General features: G+C 45.0%; 1 protein-coding gene across 1 annotated transcript in view; it reads right to left on the bottom strand.

The window, feature by feature from the left end:
• The window catches only part of cndp2 (carnosine dipeptidase 2), a 57,463-nt gene extending 48,832 nt beyond the window's left edge, over positions 1-8,631 (bottom strand). The window contains exon 1 of the mRNA XM_063055010.1: positions 8,562-8,631. The gene's annotated coding sequence lies outside the window, so the exon portion shown is untranslated. The remainder of the gene's footprint in view (positions 1-8,561) is intronic.
• Positions 8,632-9,026: the final 395 nt, after the last annotated feature.

The raw sequence follows: 9,026 nt of genomic DNA on the forward strand, positions 1-9,026 counted from the left end.
AGTGAACCTATAAGTGAAAATGCTATCCTAGATCTAGTCTTTTGCAATGAGAAAGACAAAATTAATGATCTTGTAGTTAGGGATCCGCTTGGAAAGAGTGATCACAGTATGAGTGAATTTCTGATACAAATGAAGGGTGCAATAGTTTAATCTCTATGCCTAAATAAGGGAGACTACAATAGGATGGCGGGGGTGGCGGCAGGGGTGTTGCCAGTATAGACGAAGAACACAATTTTTATGGTGGGCCTGCTGAGGAACAATGGCAGACTTTCAAAAGAGCTTTCACAGTGTTTAATAGTATATTCCAGTTAAAGGCAAGAAACAGTAAGGGTAAAGCAGCCTTGGATAACTAAGGAATTAATAGGCAACATGAAACTAAAAGCTCATGCGTACTAAGTCAACAAGAGTAGTGGGAAACTGAAAGATTGGGAAAACTTTAAAAACAAAGAACCACTAAGTGAGCAATAAGGAAAGGGAATATAGATTATGAAAGTAAACTAGCAAAATAGATAGTAAAAGATTTTATAACTATATGAAGTTGAAAAGGGTGGCCAAAGTAAGTGTACAGTATGTCTCTTGGAAGATGAGAAGGGAGAATTAATATTGAGTAATGTGGAAATGGCCAAGGCCTTGAACAACTATTTTGTGCTGACCTTCACAGTGGAGGACACATCTAAAATGTCAAAGAGAGATGTTATAGATACAATGGAAGGTGAGGACCTCGAAACAATTGTTGTCACTGAAGAGGTATTGATGAGAAAACTAGTGGACCTAAAGGTAGACTAGTCCCTGGTCCTGATAGATCCCCGGATACTGAACAAAATGGCAGAAGTTATAGGAGACACAGTTGTGATAATTCACCAACTTTGGGCAGGTCCCGGTGGGTTAGAAGACAGCGAATGTCACACCGCTGTTTAAAAAAGGATGTAGGTGAAAGGTGGGTAGCTATACTGAGTTAGCATAATGCCTGTAGTCAGGAAAATGCTTGAAGCAACCATTAAGGAAGAAACAGTGAGCCACCTGGATAGAAGTGGTTTTATCAGAGACACAGGATGGATTAAGGAAGGGCAGATCTTGTTTGACAACATTTCTGGAGGTCCTTGAGGATATAATGAGTGCAATGGATAGAGAAGAACAGGTAGATGTTGTATACTTAGATTTCCAGAAAGCATTTAATAAGGTGCCATATAAAAGGCTTTCCATAAGCATGCATGGAGATAGGGGTAATGTATCAGAATTGCTAGGAATGGTCAACCAATAGAGAGCAGAGTGTTGAGATAAATGGGCGTTTCTCTGGTTAGCAATCAGTGGTGAGCGGAGTGCTGCAGGGGTCGGTGCTGGCCACACGACTGTTCATTAACAATTTGGAAGAGGGGACCAAGTGCAGAGTATCTAAGTTTTCTGATGACACTAAACTCAGTGGAATGCAAACTGTGAAGGGGATCCAGATAGTTTGCAGAGAGATGTAACTGAAGAATATTTCATTACTCTCCGAAGGTGGAAAGGTTGCAGGGTGTCAGAAGACATCTCTGACTTGCTCTTGTAGCTATAGTATACATGTGGCTAATTCAGTCCAGTTTCTGGTCCACAGCACAGAAACAGGCCCTTTGGCCCCTCTAGTCCATGTCAAACTGTTATTCTGCCTCATCCCATTGACCTGCACTTGGACCATGACCCTTCCTACTCCTCCTACCCGTGTTCTTACCCAAATTTCTCTTAAATGCTGAAATGGAACCCACATTCACTACTTCTGCTGGCAGCTCGTTCTACACTCATACCACTCTGAGTGAAGAAGTTCCTCCTCAAGTTCCCCTTAAATATTTCACCCTTCACCCTTAACCTGTGACTTCTAGTTCTAGTCCTACCCAACCTCAGAAGAAAAAGCCTGCTTGCAGTTATCCTATCTATACCCCTGCATGATGACATCTCTAACCCTGTAGTACATTGCTAGTGGGACACAACAGTGATAATCCAAGTGAGCGGAGAAGCTACATGGTCATGTAATTATTTTTACTAAAATTATCACCACCTGATACTTGTGTGGCACATACACTCAGTGACCACTTTATGAGGTACACCTCGGAACCCGGTGTGGTCTTCAGCTGCTGTAGCCCAACCACTTCAAGGTTCCACATGTTGTGCATTCAACGATACACTGAAGTACAGCACTGCTGTTAATGCATGGTTATTTGAGTTACTGTCGCCTTCCTGTCAGCTTAAACCAGTCTGGCCGTTCTCATTGGGCGTCTTTTACTTTTTGAACCATTCTCTGTGAACTCTAGAGACTGCTGTGTGTGAAAATCCCAGATCACCAGACGCATAGCAATACTTGTGGGCCACTCCCAGCACATCACATATTGTGTTCCTTATTGATGCAAAGCACATCTGGCACCAACAATGACTCCACAGTTAAAGTCACTTAGATCACATTTCTTCCCCATTCTGATCAACAACTGAACCTCTTGGCCACGTCTGCATGCTTTAATGCATTGAGTTGATTGCCACATGATTGGCTAACTAGATATTTGCATTAATGAGCAGGTGTACAGGTGTACCTTATAAAGTGGCCACTAAGTGTTAAGATACATTAGATAGATCCTTTATTGATCCCAAAGAAATAAAGTATCTATCTATCTAACCGCTCTTTCTTAGCCCCTGCATTCAGGCATGGACTGTTTCACTTTAAGGAGTTTATCACTAGAACAGAGGCATTGCTGAATCACTGGCCACCAGAAGAGCTTTATTTGTCACTAGACTGTACCTCAAAACATATAGTAATATGTGTTGTTTTGTGTCATTGAGCAACACAATATGTGATGTGCCGGGAGTGGCGCACAAGTATTGCTATGCTTCTGTCACAAACATTGCATGCCTACACGTACGTCTTTGGAATATGGGAGGAAACCGAAGCAGCCAGAGGAAACCCACACGGTCATGGGAAGAACATGCTAAATCCTTAGTCAGTGGCAGGAAATGAACCCTGATCCCCCAGCCAACACTGTAAAGCGTTGCAATAACCACAATGCTACCATGTCTTTTGACATCCACATCACCTGACGACGGGTAGCATCTGGAGATTCCCCTCAGTAACTTCCATGCACGATGGACTTCTAATAACTGCTAACATCTTTTACGCAAGATATCACTTCCGCCAATGGAATGCTTTCCCCTTAATTGCTTATTTCTTCAATTTCAACTAGGTTCCTTGATACCACAAATTTTCAAATGTTGTCTAAGATTGAGGTATCCTTACCTCGAGGAATTAGTTCCTGGTGAAACCCAACACCAAGTTATTGGGAGGCAAGTACCATTTGACAGTGCAGTTGGCAACACCTCCTCTTCCTTGGCTAACAATTGAGGGTAGACGTGATGGTAAACACAAGAGTCCGGGGATGCTGGAAATCCAGACTAAAACACAAATGCCGGAAGACTCGGTAGGTCAGGCACCTTCTATGGAGAGGAATAAGCAGTTGACATCTTGGGCTGAGTCCCTTCATTAGGAAAGAAAAGAAGGGGGAAACATTGGCCCTGTTTTCCAAGCTCCCGCAGAGCTCATCAATTTCATGAACTTCACTACCAACTTCCACCAAGCCCTGAAATTCACTTGGTCCATCTCTGACACCTCTCTCCCCTTTCTTCATCTCTGCCTCCATCTTGGGAGATATCTTCCACAACCCCACTACTCCCGCAGTTACCCTGACAACACCTCACCCACCCTGTCATTTGCATGGATGCTATTTCCTTCTCTCAGATCCTCTGCTTTTTCACATGATGTCCATTCCAGGACACCCAAGACATCCTTCTTTTTCAAAAGCAGTCCCACTGCTGTCGATGCATCCTCAACTACATCTCTTCTATTTCCTGATTATTCGGCCGCCCCCCCGATACATAAAAGTGATAGAGCCCCCCTTGTCCTCACTTAACACCCACAAGCCTACATATCCAACATATCATTCTCCACAATTTCCACCATCTTCAGCATGATCCAACCACTAGGCACATCTTACTGCTTTTCCCAGCAAGTGCTCTCTCCATGACGCCCTTATTCACCCATCCCTCCTTTTGAACCCTCTCCAGACATTCATCCCTCCGGCTGTGCAAAGGGTAAAACGTGCCCCTACACCTACTCCCTCGCTACCATTCAGGATCCCATGCAATCCTTCGAGGTGAGGCAGTCCTTCACTTGTCAATCTACTGTATTCCGTGCTCCCACTGCAGCCTCATCAATGAGATCTGATGGAGATGGTGGAACAGCTCCATCCAGCGCCCAGCTCTGTCTGCCAAGAGAGCCAGGATCTCCCAGTGGCCAGCCATTTTAATTCCACGTCCCATTCTCACACTGATGAATCTGTCCATGGCCTCTACTGCCAAGTTGCGGCCAGATACAAATTAGAGGAACAACACCTCATATTCTGCTCTTGTAATCTCCAACCTAACAAAATGAATGTCGATTTCTCCAACTTCCAGCAACCTCTCTCCACCCCACACCACCCCCCATCTCCCTTTTGTATTTCCATTCCTATTAGCCCCCACACACCTTCTTATTCCCCTCCCCAGCCCTCTTGATCAACCCATCAACCACTCTTTCATCCCTCTGGTTCACCTTGGGACCTCTTTCCCTTTATTTCATGCCCACTGTCTTCTCCCATCACATTCCATCTTCTCCAGATCTTTGTCAATATACATCTATCACCTTCCTGCTTCTTACATCATTTTCCAATACAAGTGCACCCCTCCCCACTGCCTACCTTCCCCCTCTGATTTGTATTCACTTTATCACCTGGCAGCTCTTGCTCCACCCCTCCCTCCTCCCCCATAATTTTACACTGGCTTCCTCCCTTTTCTTTCCAGTCCTGAGGAAGGGTCTTGAAACAAAACATCGACCAATCATTTCTCTCCATAGATGCTGCCTGGCCTTCTGAGTTTCTTCAGGACTTCAAGCATTGCTCTAGGCTTCCAGCATCTGCAGTCTCTCGTGTCTCCAATAAAGTTATTACATTAATAGATTGCAAGGTCTAATGTTCTTTTCTTTATTGGTTTAACACTGGGCAGAGCTAGACAGACTCTATCCTTTATCTAAATAACAGACTACCTTAGATAACGCAACACTGTAAAAAGTAGCAGCACAAAGGTAAAAATCCACTAGCCTACATGGATGAAGGTGAACTTTACTCTTTGGAATAGCGATTTCAGTGCTATAATTTTAGATATAAAAACAAAAAATGCCGGAAATATGTGGTGGAGCTAAAGGAGTGCCAGAGAGCAACTTCTCCCAGTCCAGCAGCTGCAAAACAGCTTAAATTCTTCTCTTTAATGCTTCTTCTTTCCTTTCCTAGACGGCTGGGGTCCTGTCGGAGTCCGTGACCTACAGCTGCACTCAAACTGCGGTTCTTCACGGCAATGGGCTTCAGCTCTCGGAGCTTACCGTGCGACTGTTTTCAATATCTGCAGGACCGTCCCGGAAGATGCGCGCCTTCAGGGTGCAGCTTTGTGGGCCCGTTTCTTCGCCAGTGTCACCAACTGAAGCGTCACGGGAGATTGGAACATTGATACATTGGGTGCGACTGTCAGAGACTTCTGCATGTGAATGATCACTCTCTCTCTCAATGGTGTGCTGCTGATTCTCAAGTTGGGAACTTGAAATAAAAGTGACGCTGCAGACTGTAACATTGAAACAGCAAGCTGCTGGTCTCCCCTCTCGCTGTGGTAGGACTGATACTTCTCTCCCCCTATCGTAAGTAAGAGACAGCAAGCGAGCCTGTGGCATGTCAAATGGCCGGGTGAACAGTGGTGTTTGGTGGACCCTGGATCAAGGTCTCTTCAGGGGTTTTGGTATTGCTTGCATGCTGGATGGTGGTGGTGGGGGTGGGGGGCAATGCTTTTGCTGAGGCAGGTGGGGAAGGGTTGATGCTTGTGTGTGGGAGGGGCTTGGGGTTCTAACATTCATTCACTGGAGTTTCGTAGACGTCTGCAGAGAGTCAGAATTTCAGGCTGAATCTTGCATACGTTCTCTGATGTTAAATGGAGCCACTGAAATACTCAGAGGGTCGACATGGTAGTGTAGCGATTAGCGCAATCGCTTTACGGTGCCAGCTATCTCTGATATCTGCCACTGTCTGCCCTCTGGGTGCTCTGGTTACCACCGCCCCTGGCTTTCCAAAGACATATGGCTGAGGTTAGTGAGCCAGGGGCAAAATATGCTGACGCTGGAAGCATGGCCCCAGCGCGCTCCCCAGACCGCGCTGGTTGTTGGCGCAAAACATAGCACTTCACTGTATGTTCCAACGTACATGTGACAGACAAAGCCAATCCTTTCATCGTTAGATCAGGCAGCAGTTGTGGAAAGAGAAATTAAATTCACGATTCAGGTCAGAGACTCTTCCTTGCATTGGGGTGGAGAAATTATACAAAAAAATGTTTAAAGTGCAGAGAAGGGATGTAGAAAAGAAAGGGAGTGATCTCGACTAGGGTGAGAACATATTAAATGGGTTAATGAAGGCAATAAGAGGGCAATAGTGCTTCGGTATTTCTGCTAGGTGTTGCAAAGGGCAGGCCCATGCAACAGGCTCAACAGTTAAGACTACTGACATAGCAAAAAAGTCTGTCAATATCATAAATTATCAGAACTGACTGAATTTTTCCTGACAGAGAGAGAAAACAAGTTAATTAAAGTTGTAAGACTTGATACTGAATCCAGCAACATGCACACAGTGAGGAAGAGATGTTGTACCTAAAACTTGCATTGGTCTTCGTTATAACAGGCAGGCAGTCACAGATGGTGAGTTAAAGAGTCAGACAGGAAGCTGAAGGTTGCTCCTACAGGCCACATTTGGGTTCGCCAGTGTAGAGGAGACAGGAGTGCAAGTCAACCACTACTTAACCCCTTGTTGGCAGGAAGGAAAGGATGAGAGGACAGGTTTTGCACCTCCAATGGGAACGCACTGGACAAAAGGGAGTGGTTGTTCACATCGCAAGAGCAGACCAGGGAGTAACGAAGGGAACCGGCCCTTCAAAGTGCCTCTTTGGAGCTGGTGGAAACTGTGAAATCCAACTGATTGAGTGTGCAGGCCAGAGGGGTGGACAGTGAGGATAAGGAGAATTCTACGTGACTGGTGGAGGATGTGGGGGGAAGAGGGAAAATGCAGACAGCATATGTGATGTAATTAAGGAGGTCACACTGTTCACTGAGCAGAAGTGCTGGATCGTTTGCTGTTTCTGGTATCAAAATTCTACAAGGTGTCAATTCTACATTTGAAATCCTTCATTCTACAATTGAAATCTCTTTGGGAGAGATTCCCATTCGGAGCAGAGTTGGGAATGGCCTGGGATCCAGAGCCTCGGTCGCAGACAATGGGGAGAGATTACTTATGCTGGTTTCACAAGACTGGCACAGTCATTGCCAGCACACACAGGAAGCCAATCCAGCAGGCTAGCTTTCAAACTGAAGGGCCAGTGTAAACGGCCAGCTCTCAAGGCTGAAGTTTCAAATCTTATAAGGGAGTCAAGGAGCAGAGGGCACAGCCTCGCAATACAAGGATGTCCTCTTAGTAAAGAGATGAGGAGTAATTTAGGCAGAGGGTGGTGAATCTGTGGAATTCATTGCCACAGATGCCTGTGGAGGCCAAGTCATTGGATATATTTAAAGCGGAGGTTGATAGTTTCTTGATAAGTAAGGGAATCAAAGTTAATGGGGAGAAGGCACAGGAGAATGGGGTTGAAAGAGATAATAAATCAGCCGTGATGGAATGCTGGAGCAGATCTAGATGAACTGAGTCACCTAATCCTGCTCCTATATTTGATGGTTATGGAAATGAAGTACAACAGTAAGTTATTTGTCTTGGAGTCTTTAACACCAATGTATCCAATCGAGCTTTTCCTATAATACCTCTGGTTATTAAAAATCTATCAACCACTGACTTAAAATTATCAGTTATTCCAACATTAATTGGCAATTATAAAAGTATAATTCAGGTTTCTACCACTGTGTAAAATATTTTTGAACATCACTCCAAATAAGATGAATGATTTGCTCAGCTGACCCCCCCCCAAACCACTTACGTGTTTCCTCTGCTGACTAGACCATTAACGTGCATCCTCAACAAACAAGAAATGAAAGATCACGCAAGAGTTTTCCATATAATAGTGGCATTTTACTGTATTTGTTGCATAAATTAGCTTAAAACGTTGGGCAACAAGTTTAAAATTATCCCCCCCCCCCCCCGCGAGTTTCATGATTCTACTAAAAGTCTGGTTACGGAGCTGGATGGGAAAGCGGGGTAGGATCAGCCAAACACCATTAATTTAAATCTGGAAACCTTCACTAGCTGGATGGGAAAGCGGGGTATAACTGATTGCTATCCACCCTGAGTTTATGACTCGGCCGACAGACCACTGCTCCATCCAGGAAATGATCCCCATTTCCCCCCGGGCCTCCTCCTAGTCACAACGCCGCAACATCTCATTGCAACTTTGCTTTTTCGTCATTTACAGGAATGCATAAATTTAAACTACCAGACATGCAAAGTTTCAGAGAGACCACACCCGTAACTACACCGGCTCACCTGCCTTCCAAACTCGGGCGTAACCCTGGATTAACAAACGCCACTCACATTCGGACTTCCGGGACGCGAGCTTGATTGACAGCAGCTCTAAACTAATCACCGCACGCCGTGCTCGGCGAGGGGAGGGAGGAGGACACGACGTCTTTGTGTGATTGCGGGAGGGTGGAAAATTAGCATTCCCTTATTTTAAAAGTATTTTCTGTTAAGGTGTATTTGTTCCTTGGCGAGGTGGCAGAAAGCAGGATATCGTTCAAAAGATATTTGCAACATGAATGAAAAAGAAGCATTTCGCAGAGTGCTAAGGGAGATTTGGGAGACCGGGACGAATTTTATTCATTATAAAACGTCCCCAGACCTGGTGGGCTGAGCGGCCTCTCTCTCTGCCTGATTATTATATGGTTTCAGAAGAGGCCTCAGAGAGGGGAGTAGATGAGATTCGAACTGTGGGGTGGGCTTTATTATTTA

The sequence above is a fragment of the Mobula hypostoma genome, chromosome 1, assembly GCF_963921235.1.
Source record: "Mobula hypostoma chromosome 1, sMobHyp1.1, whole genome shotgun sequence".
Taxonomy (NCBI): Eukaryota; Metazoa; Chordata; class Chondrichthyes; order Myliobatiformes; family Myliobatidae; genus Mobula; species Mobula hypostoma.